Source organism: Phasianus colchicus, chromosome 4, assembly GCF_987193195.1.
Source record: "Phasianus colchicus chromosome 4, bPhaCol1.hap1.1, whole genome shotgun sequence".
NCBI lineage: Eukaryota > Metazoa > Chordata > Aves > Galliformes > Phasianidae > Phasianus > Phasianus colchicus.
Genome location: NC_143439.1, coordinates 60798281 through 60820345, shown reverse-complemented (window position 1 = coordinate 60820345; position 22065 = coordinate 60798281). Strand labels below are relative to the sequence as shown.

General features: G+C 37.2%; 1 protein-coding gene across 8 annotated transcripts in view; it reads left to right on the top strand.

The window, feature by feature from the left end:
• The window catches only part of JAKMIP1 (janus kinase and microtubule interacting protein 1), a 128936-nt gene that overhangs the window by 29831 nt on the left and 77040 nt on the right, over positions 1–22065 (top strand). For 6 of the 8 annotated variants that reach the window (XM_090139674.1, XM_090139673.1, XM_090139670.1 and 3 more), the window contains exon 2: positions 13062–13256. The gene's annotated coding sequence lies outside the window, so the exon portion shown is untranslated. Of the gene's footprint in view, positions 1–13061; positions 13257–17112; positions 17383–22065 lie in introns of those variants that run through there. The other 2 variants (XM_090139671.1, XM_090139672.1) reach the window with 2 other exon arrangements.

The following is a 22065-nucleotide window of genomic DNA, read 5'->3' as shown; positions in this document are numbered from 1 at the left end:
GTAATTATAAGTAACAAAACATATATACTTATATATATTAACTATATTATACGGCTCAAGACTTTCTCTTCACTCATTGCTGCACAAACAAATCAAAAGGTTGGATGTCTGTTCTTCAGACTACCTCTCTTTGAAGTCTCCTTTCACAGGAGTTCTTCCATACGTTTTGCTTTTTTCCCACTTGTTTTCTTTGTTCATGTGTTTATCCAAAGACATCTGTTGTTGGATTAGTACCCAGTTAGCATCAGAGGCAGTATGTTTGACTACACAATTCTGGTCTGAGCCAGTATCATTATGCTTGAATTCTTCAGTAGCCTGTGCTATTGTCTAGTACTATGTGTTGCCTAAATGATACAGATGGTGAATCTGCAAGTTATTTAGAAAAATACGCATAAAAGACGGAAGTCTGGCTCTCCCACCTACAATTAAGTATTCAAAGGTCTATATTTAAGAAGCATTCTTACGTATTCATTAAATGCGCACGTTTGGATTGACTACTTGATTGACCAGACTGGTACCCCCAATTTTATTCAGATTTTGCTGAAATTTTTTAGATATATTACCCTAACCTGAATTAATCTCACCCATCCGTGAAGATAGAGAAACCCTAGGATGGGTTTCTCTAGGATTCTCATAGAAACACTTGTGATGACTTTCAGTTAACACTGATCACTACTTTCTATCCTGAATTTCTTATTAGAAGTAAAAGTAAATAACTCAGTAAGACATGCTCAAATCTGAGCGGGCTTTATAGAGAAAGTGAAGATTTACAATTCATTTGTATCTAAACAATATTTAAGATTGTTTGCATTGATTTCTTTTCTCACTCCTGTTACATCCTTAGCTTTTCTGTTCATAGTGAAGTTGTAATTTGTTTTGTTTGGCTAGGGTATGTTCAGTGAAAGGAATTGTTATACTTTGTGCTCCTGTTCTTGATGCACCTCAAAAACAACTGTTTTGTATTTGATAGAAAAGGCAGTTTTATAAGTATTCCCTCTTTTATTAACTTTTATTGATGTTGCTGTGGAAGCTGATGTGAGAAAATTTCCCTGAGTTCACAGCCCCTAGTCTTTAACATGTGACCTCTAGTTCCAGGGATATCTTCATTTAATGAACTTTTTCTCTTCAATTTACTTTCAGTGAGGTAAGTTGAGAGCTGTAATTTAACTTACAGATTTATGTCATAAAGCTTCCTTAGATGAGATTGTACTTATAAAAAGCCAATGATCTGTGCTGTTTGTTAAAATCCATTGCATATTTCAAAACAATCATAAATATATAATCTAAACATTTGGATTATGTTCTCACAACTGTGCTATTTGGCTGTTATGCCTACTGTTTTGACACCGCTATTCTTTGTATGCCTATAACTTGTCAAATGAAAATTGGGATACATACAAGAAATCTTACTTTGAGACATTTCTAGTCATGCTGTAATGTTTGAAATGGCATGGCTGAAATTTCACCCAGTATTGAAAATCATTCAGCTGTCTGATTTAAGATTTCTTGAGGTTAACAGCCTGAGAAGGTGTTTTTTCTTTAGTTTGAAATATAGTGGTAAGAGAGAGAAAACAAAGATTTGATAGGATGTTGGGTGTTTGTACTGTAGATGTTATCAATGTATTATTGACCTGAAGATCTTCAGGAGAACTTTGTGTAAAGGACCACTTTTTGTAAAGGACCAAACGGGTGGGATATGATTGCATGTATTTTTTTTAAACTTTTCTGGTCTGGGGAGATGAGATATTTTTGACTGTTGCCATCTCTGTAGTAGAGAAGCAGATTTCTAACATTTTTTCCCCACCACAGAAACAAGCACAGATTAATTTCTTCATTCTGAGGCTCTGCCATTTAAAGACTACTGAAGACTGAAGTGTTGCTGACGTAGTTCATTTTTAGGTTATTTTAATATCTCCCAATCTCCCATATCAAGCTGGAGATATTTGCTCACAGGCCAGATTTTCTGCCAATAAACATTCCTGACCCCTCCATTTTGAAGACAAACGTGCCCTAAGAAATCCACAAAGTGATGTGGGTGTCATTCTGTGTCAATTTACCACTCACCTCCTATGTTAGTCACAGTTGTCACAAAGCAATCTTTGAGCCAAGAAAAAAGGATTCAGCTATGGTCTTTTACAGCCCTTTAGTGACCAAAATCTTAACACTGAGCAGTAAGGAAGCCTTAATATCAGTAGTAAGTACTCACATGTCTTTTGCACATAAGCTCCTGACCTTGTGTACGTCAAGAGTTTACATTGTATAAAGCCAGTGAAGTGCTGTGCTGTAACATAGTTGTAATTTGTAGTGTAGACTGGCCTTTAAATTTCTTAATTAGACTAAAATCCAATAAGTCTAGGATGGGTAATTAGCAGAAGCCATATCAGGAGGCAGGTGTTTTTTCTGGCTCGTTAACCTGTCTTTTATTGTTTGCACAAGATTTGAGTTGCATTAAAGTTCATGCATCTGTTGTTGTTGTTGTTGAAACCTAATTAACAATTGAACAGGCTTAAACCTGGCCTTATTTTAGAGATTTTCTTGAATATAAATCAGGTCTCTTACATAAATATATTTAATTCTGTATGGAATGTGTCAAGTCTTTACCTTATTTCCTATTGATCAGTGCATTCATATTATTGATCCATCGAGTCTCTACCTTGAAAATCCCTGGTGTTTCTCTTGAATCAGGACCTCAGGTCTGTTTGGAAGTGCAGTCATTGATTTGCTCTATTTCATCCACTTCTTACTGAATTATTCTAAAGGCACTTAGAAATTTTTGAATAACTAGGCTTGCCAACAAGACTGATTGGATGGAGATGTGCCTCAGGTTACAACACATTTCCAAAGAGCTGCTTAAAGGGGCATAATGTTTACTCTGTCACCATCCTTCGGGATTAGAGCAAATCATGTTAAAATTTCTAAATATAGGTACGAAGTTTTATGGGGCTCAGAGTAAACAAGTAGTGTATACATGAGAAAACATAGTTGTGTGTATAAATCATCTCCTTCACCTTCTGCAAACACACTGATCAATTGCTTGCAGCAGTAATATTTTATATTTTAGAAATGGCAAAATCAGAAAGAAGGGGATCAGTGATCGTATTGCCACACAGCAGCCAGAGGATCCTGTGGGTGTAAATGATGACTTCCTTTCTGTTACCTTCTTTGTGAAGTTCTAATAAGTATCAATTTTCTTACACGTAATTTTCTTTATCCTCAGAGGCTGCTACTTGACTTGTTGTTTAAGAATTGAGGATAACTAGGAGGTGAAGTCACAGGCATTGTATCCTGTAATCCCTAGGATATTGTTGAAACGATTTCTCCTTTGTGCATTAAGCATTCAGTGCTCTGGAATTAGCTCTTTTGAACCCATCAAATCTGAAGTACAATAGCACTTAATACTTTGCAGTGTTCCAGTATGAACCTTAATTATATTTGTGTTTGATGGAAGTTGTTATGCTTTCAGCAAGCAATTTGCTGTAGTTAGAGAATACTGTAAACAACTTTTGAAGATTGTGGATGAGTTGGCTGTGTGATGACAGGAGAAACTGTGTACAGGTTTGCTCTAGGTGATGATGACCAAATGAACAATGAAGTCTGCTAGATCTTAAGTTACAATGGATACATGCAACCTTCTAAGTGGCTAACTAAAAAAACTTTTGAGCAGTGCTGAAAGAAAAAACCACCCTGACCTGGCAGGTGATAGGCATCAGGCAGTACTGCAGTACTAAGTAAAGGGTAAATGGTAATGCCACAGCATCAGTCCTCTATTTACTCACTTTCTAACAGAAGGAAGAATATGGCATAATACAAGATCAAATTATATATATATACCCATTTTATCCCCTTCTGAAGGAAGTGACATCAAAAGTCCTATATTTCCCTGGTTTAGAGAGATGTGTAAAAATGGATGTTGGTCAAAAGCAATATTTATTTTGGATGTGTGTACATATATTTTATCTATACATTTTTATCTCTTCATGTGAATTGTCTGTTTAAAAAAAAAAAAGTACAATCAAACTGAACTGTAGCTGAGAAATATATCCAATTTATATGGCTTCTGAAATGCATTTCATCAGCAACAGCAACACGTGCATTTCTGCTGATGGTTGCACTTTCCTTGACTTTATTGTTCCATTGCCCCTAATAAATATGGATGCACTAGAGTGCATATGTCAGTGTTTCTTTTTCTAATGTATCTTTGCTGACTCCAGCAGCAGTCTATTTCACCTGAAATTTTATTTACTGGGAGGTGATTATATAAATATGCAGTAAACTGAATGTGATATAAACCAAAGTAATGTATTAGATAAACAGAAAATAACAAAAAAAAAAAAAAACCAAACCAAAGAATTTCTCAAAACCTTTCTATGCAGTATTCAAGTTATATATGGTAATGCAATGCAGAATATGTTGACTTTTTTAATCCCTCTATGGTTTGTATTAAAGGTGGCTTTATAAAGATAATGAAAAATGAATTAATACTTTCGGTGTCAGAAAAACAAATCTAAGTCATAGTGTAGCATGTAATTTTGAGATAAACTTGCTTAACCGAATCATGAATGATAATACTTGGTACAATGATTTGGTATTGCAAATAATTGGAGTTAATACTTCCCAATGTAATTTTAGAAGAATATTAATTTAAATTTTTTTAATGGAACTGAGTTTACACTTTGTTTTGCAAATCTAGTAGGGCAGCAAGATATTTAAATAACTAAAATATAATAAAGGAGATGAGTGAGCATAAAAAGAAACGTTCAACTCTGCACAGGTGTGGAATGGAGAGAACAGCACTGAGCTGCAATTAAGGCTGCTGAGCTTTGAGTTTTATGATCCAGCAAAGTAAAATAAGTTGAGCTACGTTACTGCTGACAAGCCTGCAAGAACTTCAGCTCAGCATATGTCGTAGTGATGAGAGCTGTGAGGAACTCCTTTGTGGAATTGTTAGAAGCAGGTTTATGCCTGTGCTCCATCCCCATGCTTGTGTTCTTTAAACTAAGACGTTGTGTGCATTTGTACAAACAGATCTCTGGAATGTCCAAAGGAGTAGATCAACTCCATGTGAAAATATCCTACTTGGGGTTTTTTTTGCATGCACCGTGCCCCACAGGCTGGCTTATCCCATTGTCACCTTTTTCTTCCCACCATTATGTAGTGTGGCTGCTGTACTATGATATTGTGTGTTCCAGCTCCAGAACTGATTCTGACCTTTGTGAACCACAATGCAGGGCTTTGGTAGGGTCACTGCTTTGGGGGATGGAAGTGCAGGAAATTGGGCATCTCATTTACTTCCAAATCTGTGGCCATTTCTGAAAAGTGTTTGACAGTATCCTATGTAATATATAGCATATAGGCTACTGTGTATGTGTTTATTTGTGCATATATTATGTAAGAATGCGTGAGGAGAGAATGGAAAAAATTTCAGAGAGGAGGATTTGGGAGGTGTGTTTATACTTTTGATTTATTTAGTGGAAGGAGATTGGTTTCTCTAAAGAACCTTGAGATGTCTGTGATGTCTATAATTTTAGGACACCCAGATTTTTGCAACCAATTCTTGCTAGGGAGGCAAGGATGTGTACTAGATAAGGTATTAGATGCAAGTATCAGCATACACCGATTGTGAGTTTTAAGAAATGAGTTGCTCCTTGTGTCTCTAGATACTTAAATATTAGTTCACAGGTAGATGCATTTTCAGTGATAGGTCTAATATTTTCTATGATTTGTTTTGAAGCGTGCTACTGTCAGGCACTAAATCCTCACAGTAATGATGCCTGGGGGATTCAGTTCAATAAACAACTGAACAGAAATTAACTGAGAACTGGAATTGAATACCAAGTATGCTTACACACTGCCACATCTTTATGGCACTTTTACTGTGCTATTGGTAAGAAGGCTGAAGGGGGCTGTGACCATATCATAATTGTTCTGTAAAGGCTAGGACCCAATGGTCACTAGGACTGGATTTCTTCTCCCACTTCCCACTATTATGGTTTTAATGGTAAGCAGCTCTTTGTTTATGTAAAACTGGTGTGAAGTCCTTTATTGGAAGATAATAATGTCTTTGTATCAAACAGTGCCTGTTTCAAACTGTTACGTTTGTCAGTGTTTAATCAGACTTACTGAGGTTTCTGGGAGGATCTAATTTCTATCAGCTTTTACTGGGGATCACTCAAATTTTCTGTTTCTGAGTAGAAAAATAGAGCTTCTGAGTAGGTGGAGAAATATGCTAGCCGATTTCTGATATTACACTTCAGTTCTTTGCAGAAACACAAGTGAGTACACAAGATCAGAGTTTACAGATGTACCTACATGTGCCATTTTATGATCATTATGAAGCCTTAATTGAGCATGCAGAATCTGTGCACTAAATGCTTTCTGTGCAACTCTATGAAAAGTAGAGACCTCTAAATTTGCTGTCAGAACTGAAACAGTAGTAATGTGCTATGAACTGAGCATAAAAGCTGCTGCTTGATTTTATTCATAATGCACAGCTAATTGATGGATTTGAGAATAGAAAGTGCAGGTTTTCTTCTCAGGAGGGCTAAAGGCTGAGCTGCAGTTCAAGCACACAAAATGCAGCTGCCCCAAGTCCTTTTCACAAGTTTTAGCTGACTCATTGTGTGACCTTGAGGAAACCTCTTCTCTTGGCATACTGCATCTGCAAGGGAGAAGTAGTAGCTGTTACCTTGGGAGGGTATTCTTGGATGCAGGAAACTGCAGATTTGATGAGAATGCTCTGTTTTAGATGTTCTACCAACATTACAATAAACACTGTATGTTAGTAGTGAAGAAAGCCTGAATGCATGTTGAGGGGTAAGGAGAGAACTGGAAATGAAAACTGAATGACTACATCTTTGATTTCCTCGGTGGTTGGTTTTTTTTTTTTTTTTTTGAGTATGTGCTAGTTGATCCATGATCCAGCAACACTAATTCAAAGGGGGCATTGTCTTAAAAGGGGAAAAGAAAAAAAGGAAAACTAGTGCTGAAATTAATGGTAGGTGTATTAACGAAATTCTCCCAGCTTAATGTTATTTCTAATTGGACTAGGTATGCATTTTCTACTTATTAAAATACAATTTATGGAATTAGAAGGCATAGCACTATAGTGGACTATATAATGAATCTTTAACATCTTAACCTTTTGATAGATAATTTTAGCCTACTCAGGTGGAAAATGTTCTAACTCTCCAAAGTCTTCAAGTCTATTCAAATAGCTACTCTTTTTCCTCCTTTGAATTGGCTGTACAGAAAAATATTGAAATATGAGAACTTGTAAGAGCAGCAGCTGAGGTTAGGAATTTTTTATCTGGAATTAGTGGGAAGGTGGCATGCTATGTGATCTTATCTTACTAGCCGTTTGTTATGTTGTGAAGCAGAGACTTATGCTTTACCAATTACGCTTTACCATAATATCAACTTCTAGCTGCACAAAGATAGCAAAGCTCTTGGCTTTTGTTTTGGTTGGAATTCTAAGTGTAGTAGTTCTGAATTTTCTCTTGTTAAATATGACGTTTTAAGTTGCTGGGACCTGTAGGGATGGGGCTTTTAAAAGAAGGGACTACCATAGATTTTCAAGAAAAAAATTTTGGGTGCTTTATTTAAAGCCTCTTAAAAATAAAATCCATACTGTAAGTACCACTGTGTAGATTTCCTACTAGTATGCAATGGAATTTAAGGGGGACGATATTGTTTGAAGCAATACTCACCTTTGTTTATTTACAAACTCCTCCCAAAATGTGCTGATGTGAAATATTATTACTTAACTGACTTTGCCCAATTACATTAAATGAGTAAATTCTAGCCTTCGCATAGAGGCTTTCAGGGTTTAAGGTATGAGAATCAGATTCCAAGTCATTTGGGTTTAGAAACCCAGTTGTTTTTTTTTTTTTTTGAAACGGGCCATCAATATATATGTGCTTGCATGTTTATGAATGCTAAACAAATGTCATACATATTTATGTACTGAATGAACTGCTGAGGCTAGACAGCAAATATGTGAGAGACTGAAGGCCTGAATAAACCAACAAATTTTGCATTAAATTTAAGTAAATACTAGGGCCTGAGGAGCATATATGGAAAAACAGGAGTTGTTTCTGGAAAGGAAAATCTTTCATTTTCCATCATGGAAGGACTTCAGACATAATTTCCTTATCAGTGACCTATGTACCAATGAAGAATACTTGTTCAGGCTTAAAAGCAGCAATTCTGTAAGAGCTGAAATAGTGAAGAAGAAAGTCAGTACATTAATAAGTCCTTTTCCAGGGCTAATCTAATTGGCAGTCTTGCATCAGCAATCTCATTCACTTTGCTAAAGTCATACTAAATGCTGTGCGTAGGAGTGGGAAACAAAAATAGTCTTGTAAACCTTCGTTGCTCTAGACAATGCCTTTGAGTCAGTTGTGTAATAGCAAGACAAAATAGCTTCAATTGCTGGGTCATTTCAGGGCACAGAAAGTGGAACAAAGCATCCTGAAACTGATCTGGAAGCAAGATTCCATTAGAGGGGAATGCCTGGAAAAATCTCCCATGATCATAGAATCATAGAATATCCTGGGCTGGAAGGGATCCACAAAGATCATTGAATACAACTGCTGGCTCCACACAGGACACCCCCAAAATCAAGCCATGCTTTAGGCTTAATGCAATTGGTGACTGTCCAGCCCTCTAATTTGCTGAGATCTCTTTGCAAGACCTGTTTACTCTTCAGGAAGTCAATGGTTTCTTTCAATTTTGTGTTGTCTGCAAACTTTATTAATATACGTTTGAGTCCTGCGTCCTGATCATTTAGGAAAACATATGGAAGAACTGACTCTACAAATAGAGCCCTGGCAAGCCTCATTAGTGACTGGGCAGCAGCTAGATGTAACCTCATTTATGCTAACCCTTTGAGCCTGCCCATCAGCTGGCTGTTCACCCATAATATTTTGTACTTGTCTGGCTGTAAAGGGGATATTCTGTCTTGTAGAATACTGTGGTCAATTCAGTGGGCAACCTTGTCATAAAAGGAAATTAAGTTAGTTAAACTAGACTTTCCCCTCATTAACTGGTATTGACTGTGACCAATGCCTACAATTTGGAAAGACTGACGTAAATCTCAGATGAAAGCACTGTTGCATGATGTGCTGCCTATGAGCTGTTGTTTGTCCCTCCATCTGGGAACTGTCACAGTAATCTCAAATATAACAATAACAAACAATGCAGAAATTATCATTCTGTCCAAACCTCTTAAAATCTAAGTTTGTCCCCTATAAAAAGTGTGGTTATGGCGTTTGCACATCTGACTGTGTTTATTGTGGTGATGATAATATTAAATACTATTTTCTGTTTGTTTTTGGTGCAGTCAGTACTGAAGGCTTCACATTTTTCTGGTTGTAATGTGGTGTACTAAGGGGAGACTGAATAGATAAATAAGAGAGCAATCGGTGTGTATTCCACACAAGCACTTGTTGCTATAACGTTCTGACTGCTGACAATACTAAGTCCCATTCAGGAAGGGCTGTGTCTGTACTGCTCTTATTTATTTGCATATAAAGTCTTTGCTTGCCTGGGTGTAATAGGGAATCAGGCTTTAAAAAAAAAAAAAGTAAACATCACATTCTTAGAAATCTAGGATTGGTGGCTATACTGAGAAGATGCAATCTTGACTATAACTTGTACCTAGGCAATTATTTGTCCTTCTGGGTGGATAATCAAACTAATGTTATGGATGTGAAGTTTTACACTAGTAAGCAAGGTGCTATAGTAAAATGAAATGTTTTTAGAAGTGTGCTTTTTTTTTAATACTTGAACACTCAATTATAAGATCTCACCTTCCCTGTCAGTTGATTAGAGTAATTTCTTAGAAAACAACTGAAAGTTAATGTAAATTCCTATTACGAAGAATTTGCTAGGCAAAACTTACAGCAGCTAGTGCAGGGAACTCACAGATATGCTTGGCACTGTATTCCCACATGGCAAAGGAATTGCTTTACTGCCAAATAAGGCTTGTTCCTGTTGCTTTTTACCATGCTTTACTTTTTAAACTCCAAAAGACTTTTTTCAAAAAAAAAAAAAAAAACTTCGAACGTGCATTAGTTGTACAAGGGTCTACTGAGGGCTTCTGAAATATTCAGGTGAAATACCTTTCCTCTTACACAGAGGAAGGGTGTTATTGTTGTTCATCTTGTCTTTCTGCTCTGAAGGATAGAGTTAGCCCTTGCTTGTGACTGAAAGACAGATGAATGTGTGTCAATTTTAAGAGAGAATGCTACTGGGTATGAAATAATAATGTGTTACAAGCCAAATTTTCACTGAAGATTCCATATATTTCAATTTTTCATTTAGAAAAGGGCTGAAGGTACTGAAGGTAACTTCTTAACTATTTGGGAAGTGCTGACAGATTTGCAAATCATTGCCACATAAACAGAAATAAAACCTTCATTCTTGTAACACTGAACTTTTGTCTGGAAAGCCATTATATAACAAAGCACGTAGTTCAATCAACGCTGTTTATTTAGTCTGTACTGCCCTAACTACAGGATATGAGTGAATTATTGCATTGAATGAAATTACTCATTTATCAAACATCAGTTTACCTATCAAATTATTTCTATAATAGCTTTAGTTCTTTGAGGATTTTTTGGAATGGGTGATACACTTGGAATTCAGAATGAAGCTGAATAAGTATCATTTACGTGCTGTTTGTTTTTGGATTAATTAATAAAATTAATTCTAAAGAATCAGCATCCCTCTCTTTTTTACCATTCTCCCCTACCAACCCCAATTAGAAGTAGATTTAGCTTAGCAGTTGCTGGAAATGGGAAATTAAGTATCCAATTAACTTATTTTTGTATTACAATATCTTTTGAGAAACTCTGGGAAGATTACTTAAGGATTATTGGGTTGTAGGTTTCCAGTGGTTGCTGGTAATTTATTATGAAAAACTTTCTGATGGTATCTAGTGAGAGACATAATTACATATGTTTCATGTCTGCAATATTTTCTGCAAGACTTATTTCCAATTATTCTTGTTTTTATCTTGCTGATGTGCTGTGCCACTGAAATGTCTACTTTTAAAGAGGGTACGTGACATTGCTACACTATTTTTATTACATATGCTATTAATAAAGCAACTCGAAATTACATGTCCTACATCTATGTTCATCCTTATAAAAGCTTCTGTAAATACTGCACCCTCCATACATGGAGAACTCCTGGTCAAGAATTAAGATACTTTTTATTTCTAACCTACCTGGAGAATTTAAACGCTACTGCTGTTAAACTAATAGTCTTTAGAATGTAAGAACTTCTTTAAAAGAGTAAATATTGTGGAATGATCTGCTGAATTTAGAACACATGTTAAAATGTAGAAAACTGACCAGGATAATTTTGAATTTGAAGATTTGTGGGTTTTTTGAGTCTAGAGATTTACACAGTGGCCGTTTAGCAAGAACTGACTTCTATCTCTCTTGCTTTCTTGCTGGGCTGGTTGCTGTATTTTGGTAACTTCTTGCTCTCTTAGATGTTTTCTGTATTTACAACATTAACAGGTCAGTACTTCTCTTTCCCTTTAAATCAGGCATGTTCAAATTAGCTGCTGTAAGGCTAGAGGAAAACAACAAAATACTAAGTGTAATGACTATTGGAATATTTAGAAACAGGACAACTCTTAAAGAATAATGAAGATAGGGTCAAATCAGTCGTATCTGACATCATAAAAATCCAGGTTCTTGGGCCCCCTCTGCCCTGAGGAAGCTTGGTGCTCTAGAAACCAAGTAAATTATGCTTTTGAAGCCTCCTGTGCTACTTAAAGATGCTGACTAAGCTGTTTCAGCACTTTGATCTCCTGCCATGATCTGACCCTCATTCTGTCGCCCTTTTTAAAAGCACTCTCACGAAAGAGAAGGGAAACATGCACGTGGAATTTTTGGTGATTTTTTTTCCATTAGACCCTGCCTAGATGATTGTCCTTATTGAACAAATAAGCTGCTCAGTTATTCTCTGAGGATTTTGTATTTAGTCGACTAACAACAGCATCGACTCAAAGCCTGTAATAAACCACTTGAGCTGAGTGGAAATATTCCAAAGCAAAGGGAATTTTCTAGGAGTTAATGTTCTGGAGACAGCTACCATTGGAGGCAAGCCTGTTATATTCTGCGTGAAGTGCAACTTTTTGTGAAGGCTTGAACCAAGCACAAGACAACAAGCCTGTCATGTTTCAGTACTGTTCAGGCATGGCGTCCTGCCTGCCTTGCAGCTCTCAGCCAAGGGCCCTGGACTTTGCTGGGTTCTATGTCACTTGTGGCAGCCCTGTTCTCTGGAGAGCTAGATGCCTGCATTAGACACTATAGAAACTTGTTTTCCTTCTCTGAATCCTGTTTAGTCAATCATAGACTTATGCTTAGCTTAAAGAGCTTACTGTGAAAGGGCTTAATGCTTAGGAGACTCTATTCTGTTTTCTTTACTGAGCTTAAGCAAAGGTGTTGTCATGCTTCTATGGTCAAAATACGTTGACTATTTTCCTTAAATGTTAAGGGAGACAGTATCAAGCATCTGTGCATCTCTTTTTCATTATTTTGGAGAGGAAATCAGTGTCATTTCTTCCACTGTACAGGACAGACATAGAAAGAAAAATAGTATGTAGGATTCTGAAATTCATTCTAGTTCTTTGCTGAATAGGATGTGATAACAACCTTATGTTGATATATTTTTGACACTTACAAAGATCCATGATGATGGCCGGGGTGCATGTGGCAATTCATACACAAATGTAAGCCTGTAATGCACAAACAGGTAATATGTCTTGGAAAGAAATACAACCTCAGTTAACTGTTTGCAGTGCCCTCTGTTAGGTAGCGTTACAACTTTGTCACTTTGATTGAAGATCAGCTGACAAAGACAATTATGAATTGGACTCTAGATATGCATTGTTAATAGAAAAATGCCACACTTATTTTATTTTTATTTTTGCATGCTTTTTCTTCTGCATTTTTGTTGCTTTCTGTAAATAATTTTTCATTGTTTTACTACTGTTAAAGCTATCGATCAAATCTAATTTGGGTTAAATCTCTTTTGTCTAATAGATAATGTCACCAACATCGCTCAGGAATCCCTTCGTCCTGACAAAAAAGAGGATGTGCCAATAGGAGTAGGACTCGCTGTGTGGAAAATCCCAGTACAAACGTACTTAACAACTTAGCTTGTGGTGCTGCTCAGACTGAACGTCTTCAACATAAAATCAAACACAACTGCCTCAGTGACTCGTGGACAAGAGAAAGGTACTGTGTATTGCCACCGTGTTTGTTGGGTAGGAAAAGAATAGGTCTAAAATAGATTTACAATGTTATCAATTTCCAACAGACAATATCACTTGAAGTTATATTTTTTTTTGTGTATGCTGAAATAGAAATTCAACTTGACTAGATTATGCAGTCAGTAAAATAAACCAAATTAATACTGAGTTTCTATCTGCTTAATATGGTTCTAATTACAAGAAGCCTTTCTGTGTTCACTGAATGCACCTCTTTATAGCAGTGTTTTTATTCTGTTTTCTGTTAATTTTGTAAGGCTTTTTTCCCCTGCAGAATCATAAGTCTGCAGTACAAAAATGATGCCCAGCGTCACGCCTTCATCACCTGCTTGTTAATGTGACTACTGTCTCTGTCACGTACACCTTGTCACCGTTAATAAGGAGGAAAGATTTTGACTAGCTTGGTTTCTGTTAGGTGCAAGTTCCTCTGACAGAATTTCTCAGTCTTCTGTTGGCTTTTGCGTGTATATAGTGTGCACAAGTCTGAGTGTTGAGAAAGCAACTTTATATGCTTTGCATGAGAAGCCAGTGGTTGGGGTTGCTTTGAGGTACTGGCTACATATAAGGGGGAAAGGTATCAGTTTCCTCCTATTTGTGAACTTATGGAAAGGATAAGAGTTTAGCACTCTGCCTAATTCCTGACTTTTACATGTATTCTAGAATCTTCCTATAGTGGAACTTCAGAGATAATGCAGTCACTAAATTTAGAAATACTAAAAGGACTGGACAGCCCCCATTCCATGTAACTGTTCTGTCCAAAGCAGCATGACAGTGGATCCTATGAATGATATTTTTTTTTCTAGAGAGATGCTGTATGTATTATCAATATTTGTCAAAAAAATTGTATTGCAAAAAAAAAAAAAAAAAGGAAAGCAGCAGTAACTCTGAAGATGCACTTTACTGGCAGATGTTTTGCAGTTTGCATTTGGAAATTGTTGCTTTTTTGCTGTTCATAATATCTGATGTATTTTTTGTATTAATACAGTGCATAGTGGAAAAATGCCTTCTGATGGAAGGGTTAACTATGATCTGAAGTAGGGAGAATCAATGGGAAATGACAGCTCTGCACTGTATAATCATTACTGAAATCTTCCTGAAGAAGGAAGAGCCAACTTTTCTTTTTTTTTTTTTTTAAAAAAAAAAAGGTACAGAACATGCCTTAGGGGCCCCTCTGGGTAGTACTGGATTGTCTTTTGTGATGCTCTAGTACAGCTAATAGTTCATTAGAATCTTTTATTTTAATGCTTGAGAGATGTTCCTTATAGCATAGTCATTAAAAAGCAGTATAAAAAGAGTGGAAGAAAACAAGTCTGAAATAATTTGGTTTCATTGAAGTAATCCTCTTTTAGTAAGGAGAAGAATTAACTGTGTGTTTTGGGTTCTACAGATCACTAATTATTTGTCTATAATTGAGAAGACAGTTCAACATTCATGTTTAACTCCTTATGGTGACCTGCAGGAGGAGCTTCAGTGGCAGATATGAAGGTGATCTGTTCAGATGCACCTGACTAATAATAAAAGGGCTGCTGGGTGTTGGTGACATGGCAGTAGAGATTGAACCTTCTTGCCAATTACATTTTATTGCTGTGTTCAAGATGTGTCACTCAGCAGGTAAAGCGATATTCACTGCTGTTTGGATAAGGAAAGTGTTTCAGATTTCCTGCAGTCTGAACAAACTATCAACTCTACATTGCAGCTACATCATGATGTAGCTGAAGGTTTGAACTTCCAGATTGAGGCCAGAGAATAAGGCAACCTTTCTCTTGCAATACGATGCCAGGCCCTATGCTAGTTCAGAGACCATGGAGCATGTTGTTGATTTTGGCTGAATGTAGTCACCGTATAGTCTGGATGTGGAGCCTTCTGACTTCTGCCTGTTTGGACCAATGAAAGATGGATGTGTAGGCAACATTTTCCTATAGCAATAATGCTGTCACAGCAGCAGTGAAACAGTGGGTCACCTCTGCTGGTGCAGATTTTTTTTTAAAGTGTGGCATGTAGGCTCTTGTTTATCACTGGTGAAAATGCATTGAAAAATAGCGTTTTGTAGCTGAGAATTCTTTCTATCAAATAGAGTTGTTGTGTTCTTTACCTCTGTTCTAATTTCCACAGAATTAACTAAGAAATATTACTTTCAGAGTGATCTATGCAATAGAAAGTAGATAATGCTGATTTTGAAAAGATTGAAAATACTGAATACTGTAGCTCCATTTCCCAATGAATTTTGATTTTAAATCTCTAAAACAGTTTAACAGTTTAAAAAAACGTTCTTCTGTTGTCCTTAAGTCTATCAGCTCCTCTACGTCTAAATAGATGAACATGGATGAGAAACTGGACTTGAGCCAGCACTGTGCACTTGCAGCCCGGACGGCCAACTGTGTTCTGGGCTGCATTAAAAAGGGGTGGCCAGCAGGGAGAGGGAGGTGACTGTCCCCCTCCATTTGGCTCTTGTGAGGCTCCATGTGGAGTACTACATCCAGGCCTGGGGCCCCCAGTACAAGAAGGATTTGGACGTCTTGGGGAGGGTCTGGAGGAGGGCCACTATGATGATCAAAGGGCTGGAGCACCTCTCCTATAAAGAAAGGCTGAGGAAACTGGGATTGTTTAGCTTGCAGAAGAGAAGGAGACCTCGTTGTGGCCTTCCAGTACTTGAAGGGAGTGTATAACTAGAAAGGGGAACAGCTGTTTACGAGGATGGATAGTGACAGGACAAGGGGAAATGGCTTTAAACTGAGACAGGGGAGGTTTAGGTAAGATAACAGGAGAAAGTTTTTACACAGAGGGTGGTGAACACTGGAACAGGTTGCCCAAGGAGGTTGTGGATGCCCATCCCTGAAGGCATTCAAGGCCAGGCTGGATGTGGCTCTGGGCAGCCTGGTCTGGTGGTTTGCAATCTGCACATAGCATGGGGGTTGGAACTAGATGATCATTGTGGTCCTTTTCAACCCAGGCCATTCTATGATTGGATTAACAAATTGTTAAATAAATCAATCTAAATCAGACTCTGCAAAATGCTCAAGATACGAGAGAGTCTTTGATACCTAATTCTGAAAGTGACTGCTTCATCTACTGATTATCTATGAGGAAACATCACATTTACAGATAAACTACTTCAGGAAAGCGTCAGCATAGGAGTTTCATCTTTTGGATTACTTAGGCACTTTTGCCCAGTTCTAGAGGGGGAAGAAAAGGCAAAAATTTCCCTACCTGGCCCCTAGTTTTTATTTGATTACTATTATTTCTTGCATATTGATGTCCTATTAATTTGACTGTGCTGTTTCTGATATTTCCAAACTATCTCCTCAGAATGACCATCTAAACACAGACATGTTTATGCAGGAACAGCATTTCAATGCAAGTTGTTACATCATGCTGCTATGCGTGGGTGCATTTCTTTAAATAAGGAAGACTGTGTCTGAAAATATAGGATTGCTGCAACGTACTGGGTATAAGGCCAGGCACATTCGTGTTTTAAATGTCTTTTTTCTTTGTTTTGTTGACTGATAGCTCGTGAAATCTGACATAATTTATTCCAATTATGCTTTAACTGATGCATCTTCATATAGATAAAATGAGATTACTCATTTCCTTTTATTTTTTTTAAATAGCCTTTGAGCAATCTGTGCTGACTAATCCTCTGCACAAATGTTTCCTATTTTATGACTATAGATCCATTACTCTTCAAACAGAAAACAAACAAACAAAAAAGAACAAACAAAACTACAGTAATATGCATCTAGATGGTTTCTCTTCCTTGTGAACTTTCAACTGTTCTGAAAAGGTGCTACATTGGGGTAGCTGATAGCTCTTCAGCTGCTGGCAGGATTCCCACATGCGTTTTACAGTTAGATAAATGTGGCTGCTAATGGTCTCGTTAAGATAAGAAAGGTCATGTTTTGCTTAGCCAAAAACACTTGTCTATGTTTTGAATGCTTGCAAGAGGTGCTAAAAAGAAAACTAAACATACTTTTCCAATACTGTGGAAAGATCTTTCATTTCTTTAGGACTTGCTGTTGGATGTTAAGCAAAACAGATCTTCAGTCTATTATGAAGGTACTTGTCAATTCATATGTTTATGTGAATGGAAAAAGAAGGTATGAACTCTGAGAAACCTGTAGCCTATGTGGTATACCTTTAATAAATAGTACTGAGAACAAGAAGTTGGGAGATTTGCCATCTCTAGAATATTGTCCTTGTAATAATGTGCTGTAATACTGTGCTGCTCTTGATAAATATGGTCTCTCCTGAAATTGGTTGACTTTTTTCAGGTGCTTCTTTGTGTGTCTTTGTTTTTTTGTCTATTTGCTTTTGTTTTGTCGTTTTTTGTTGTTTTTCTAGCTCTTCAATTAATTCGTTGGAAACATTAGAAATTGTAAACACTCAATATGAATAATAAAGTTACTTGGACAACACGGTCTAATTATGGCAATATATATTAAAAATTGCTATACAAATGCATGCAGTAGTATAAATGCTGTTTTAAAGAAGATAGCCCTGAAAGACTATTATCTCACCACTTCTTGAAAGAAACCTATCCTGTGCACATACATGCAAAATATAAATATCCATATATATGTTGAAAATACAATGTTTTTTTTACATGTAATCCTAAAGAAAAATGTATTCAAAATCTTTTGTTTTTCTATATTATAATCAACTTGGACAACAGCAGTTGATTTTAGGTTGTTCCTCAATTACTCAGTACTGCATTTCTATTGTTCTGACAATAGTATCAGACTTTTAACTCATTGAGGCTTTTCTTCTCCTTTCCTATCTTGTGTGATCATTGTGTATGTCGTGTATTTGTATTAAATTTGGAATCACTGTGAAAAATGCTACATACTGAAACACTTCTATCTCAGTTTGTTCACCTTGTATTTAGTGAGAACTGTGTGTGAAAACCTGAACTTGAGCACTAATGAGGAAATGTACCTTAAATTCCTTTGAAAATGACCTTCAGACATGAATTTGATTACTGATAACATCGATAAATATATGATTCAAAAATGTATTACTAGTACTTCTGTTTGGTTATAGCAGTGAAAAGAAATGAGGAAAGCAAAGTATGGGGAAGAATGAATGTGTCATAGGACCATATGTGTGAGTACAGAAACTGAGTTGAGTAAAGCTGAATGTGAAGCTAGCAATACCAACTGACAAACAGAAACCATCATAATGCAGAAAAGGTCATTCCAGAGAATGAGCTCTTCTTAGTCTGGATGGGACTGAATAACATAACTATACTTCATAATTGCAAAACTGACCTGTGGAATTTGGATTTGATTTAAAAAAAAAAAAAAAAAATATATATATATATATATATATATATATATATATATATATATATATATATATATATATTGTTTGCTCATTCAAGACTGACTTGGAGATACGGTATTAAAGCAGGCTACCAGATGATATCATTTTAAGAAGTTCTCTTAAGCTCTGTTTTAATCAATTTTGAGTGATTTAATGTTGAAGAAATAAATCTTCTCCACCATGAAGTTTGTAACTTTTATCTCACTGATTGAATCTTTGAAATCCTCTTCACTTGAATTGTTTTTAGATGTTAATTTAGATGTTAACCACTACTTATAAATTATAACCAAATTGAGAAACCAGTGTCTTTAAACATTTATTGTGTAGGGAAAAAAAGCGTGCTGTGGAAACAAGAAGCACTGTTGCAGATTTATCAGATGCTTATCATTACTGTCCTCTGAGGACAGTAATTCCTCCTCCTCTATCTTCCTTCTTCTCTGAGGACAGAAACAGTTCATCCTCCAGGAAGCATCCCCCTACAGCTTAGGAAATGGGAATAATAGGAGTGTTAGACTCTGTTAAAGAATGTGGCAGAACACTATGTCTAAGAGGAATCCGTATGGAGACAGAATGATAGAATATGTAGGTGTGCTCTGAAGTCAGGACCATCAAGTATGCATGACAGTTTCATCTTGCAGGTGAATGTGATGGAAAGTGTTGAGGGATGGGGGGGAATTGGCATTAATTCACAGAATTGTGGGGGTTGGAAGGGAGCGCTAGAGATCATTGAGTCCAACCCCCCTGCCAAAGCAGGTTCCCTACGCCAAGTCACACAAATAGGTGTCCAGATGGGTCTTCAATATCCCGAGTGAAGATGACTCCACAACCTCCCTGGGCAGCCTGTTCCAGTGCTCCATCACCCTTACTGTAAAGAAGTTCCTGTGTACATTTGTGTGGAACTTCCTATGCTGCAGTTTCTGGCTGTTTCCCCATGCTGTCTCCACACACTGCTGAAAACAGTCTGGCCTCGCCACTCTGCCCCCCCCACCTTAAATATTTATAGACCTGGATCAGGTCCCCTCTCAGTCGTCTTTTCTCAAGGCTAAACAGACCCAGCTCACTGAGCCTTTCTTCATAGGGGAGATGCTCCAGGCCCTTCACCATCTTTGTGGCCCTCCGCTGGACTCTTTCCAAGAGATCCCTGTCTTTTTTGTACTGGGGAGCCCAGAACTGGACACAGTACTCCAGATGAGGCCTTACCAGGGCAGAGTAGAGGGGGAGGATCACCTCCCTCGACCTGCTGGCCACTCTCTTTTTAAGGCACCCTAGAATGCCATTGGCCTTTTTGGCCACAAGTGCACACTGCTGGCTCATGGCCAACCTGTCGTCCACCAGGACACCCAGGTCCCTCTCCACAGAGCTCCTCTCCAGCAGGTCATCCCGCAACCTGTACCTGTGCATGCAATTATTCCTCCCTAGATGCAAGACTCTACACTTGCTTTTGTTAAACCTCATCTGGCTAATTAAGTCATTTGAGTAGGTTCAAAAAAGATCTCTTCTTGGAGTTCAAAAGTAAGAAGCACCAGGGCTCAGACACCATGTAGGTATGATGTATGGGTGAGGAGAGGCAATAAAAGCAGACTTTTTGAGTGCTAGGGTGACTTGATAGCTGCGTGCAATCTGCAGAGATAGAAAAGAAATGAGAGAGATTCTAATGGCTGGGACAAGAGCCAGGAAGAGCTGGTGCAATCAGATTAGTCAGCAACCCTAAACTGTACTTCACGCTTGATAAATGTCTCTGCTGAAGTGCTGCTAGCCTAAATGCTGCTCATTGCAACTAAACCCAAAATGCAAGTTTTGGGGAGGGAAAAAAATTATTTCTCAGTTATGTTAAATTTGGCTTAAAAAAAAAAATGCATAGTGCAGATGGATGAGGGACTATACTGAAGTGTAAGTTACCAGTTTCCAATTATAGCAGAGATGTTCTTATTGCTTCATTTGGGAGAGTTTATTTTCTTTATTGAAAAATACTTTATCACTTTGTGGTTGTTTCAGGCAAGAAGAAGGAAGGAGATACAAAAAGATAATAGTATTTTATAGTAATTCTGAGAGTCATGTTATTCTTTCACTTTTGGGATCTGTTGCACTTTTATGCCATCAGCTCAACGGTGACAGTTTAATATTTCTGTACTTATCAGGAAACTGATGAAAGCAGACTTCCTACCTTTCTCAAGTAGAAGAACTTGTGTTAAACTGCTTGCAAGAATGCAATTGTAGCAATTTTCTGTGCAGAAATAATACATTTAGAAATTTAGACATGAATACTTCTGCGGGTAAATGGAAATCGGTGGAAGAGGGGAAGCAAGGAAAAGCTGTAACTAGTGCTGCTAGGGGCATGAGAACAGCTCATAGGTGTGCTGGATGTTATCAGAATCCAGGAAAAAAGATAAATTAGATAGTAGATGGGAGGTGGAGTATTTGGGTATTTCTATTAACTTCTGAAGATGAATCTAAGATTTAAAAGTGGATCTAAGTATTTACTGCTTAAAAACCTCCATATGTCAAAGAAAATATCCTCTAATTTCCTGTCTTTGGTCCCATTTATGAAGTATTAGTGAAAATCTTTGATTTGATACTGCCAGATTTTTACTGCTTAACAGAAATGTAAATGTGTGTAGCGTTGGTATTTTGATTGACGTTCCCTAGAGGGAATGAATGTGGTCAGATCTTCTAGTTTTCACACTGTTCACTGAAACAGGCAACATTTCAGCATGGAATGGAATACATGCAGGCAACAAGTAAGCCTTGATCTTTGTGCAACTCAGCTTTTAGTTTTCTCTTTTTTCTTCCTCTTCTGATACGTACTTCCTTTCTTTTGTGTCTGAGAACTGGTGGTTGTGAGGTGAAGAGTTGAGGGAGTAATAGACAAACAGCAGATAGGACTGTTATTTGGGCTAGTGATAAGTGGGTTCTACTAAGATTATTTTCCTTTGTTTTCCTTTACTGATGTCTCCTTTGGCAGGCTCTGTTCTGTAAGGGTGTTCCCAATGGATACACACCCTCCTTCCCCCCTAATTCCCTTTTTTTTTTTTATTTCCTGCTCTGGGAACTGTTAAAGTTTTGCTAGAATAAGTCTGCAGTTTAAGATATAAAAAACTGCATTGCTACTGCTAGATCTGTGCCAAGCTTAATTTCAAAGCAGTCTTATTCTGTGTTTCAGCCTGAGGAGACAATGAGGCAATACCTATTTTCCTGTTACTTCATAAAGTCTTCAATAAGACTAAGTGTGCCTACAAAATTACTGTTGGTGCCCTAATGTTTTAGGCAAGAAGTAGTACCTCTTCTAGGGTATGAGGTGGGTTCAGTGATAGAAGAGAATACTAAGATCAGTACGTAGCACAAATTAAATAAATATATTATTCCACAACTCAGCACAAAGTTTCATTTACTACTGCGTCCTACTTATGTGGTAATGAAACTTAAATAAAAACTTTGTCCATAACCAGGAATGATTCACA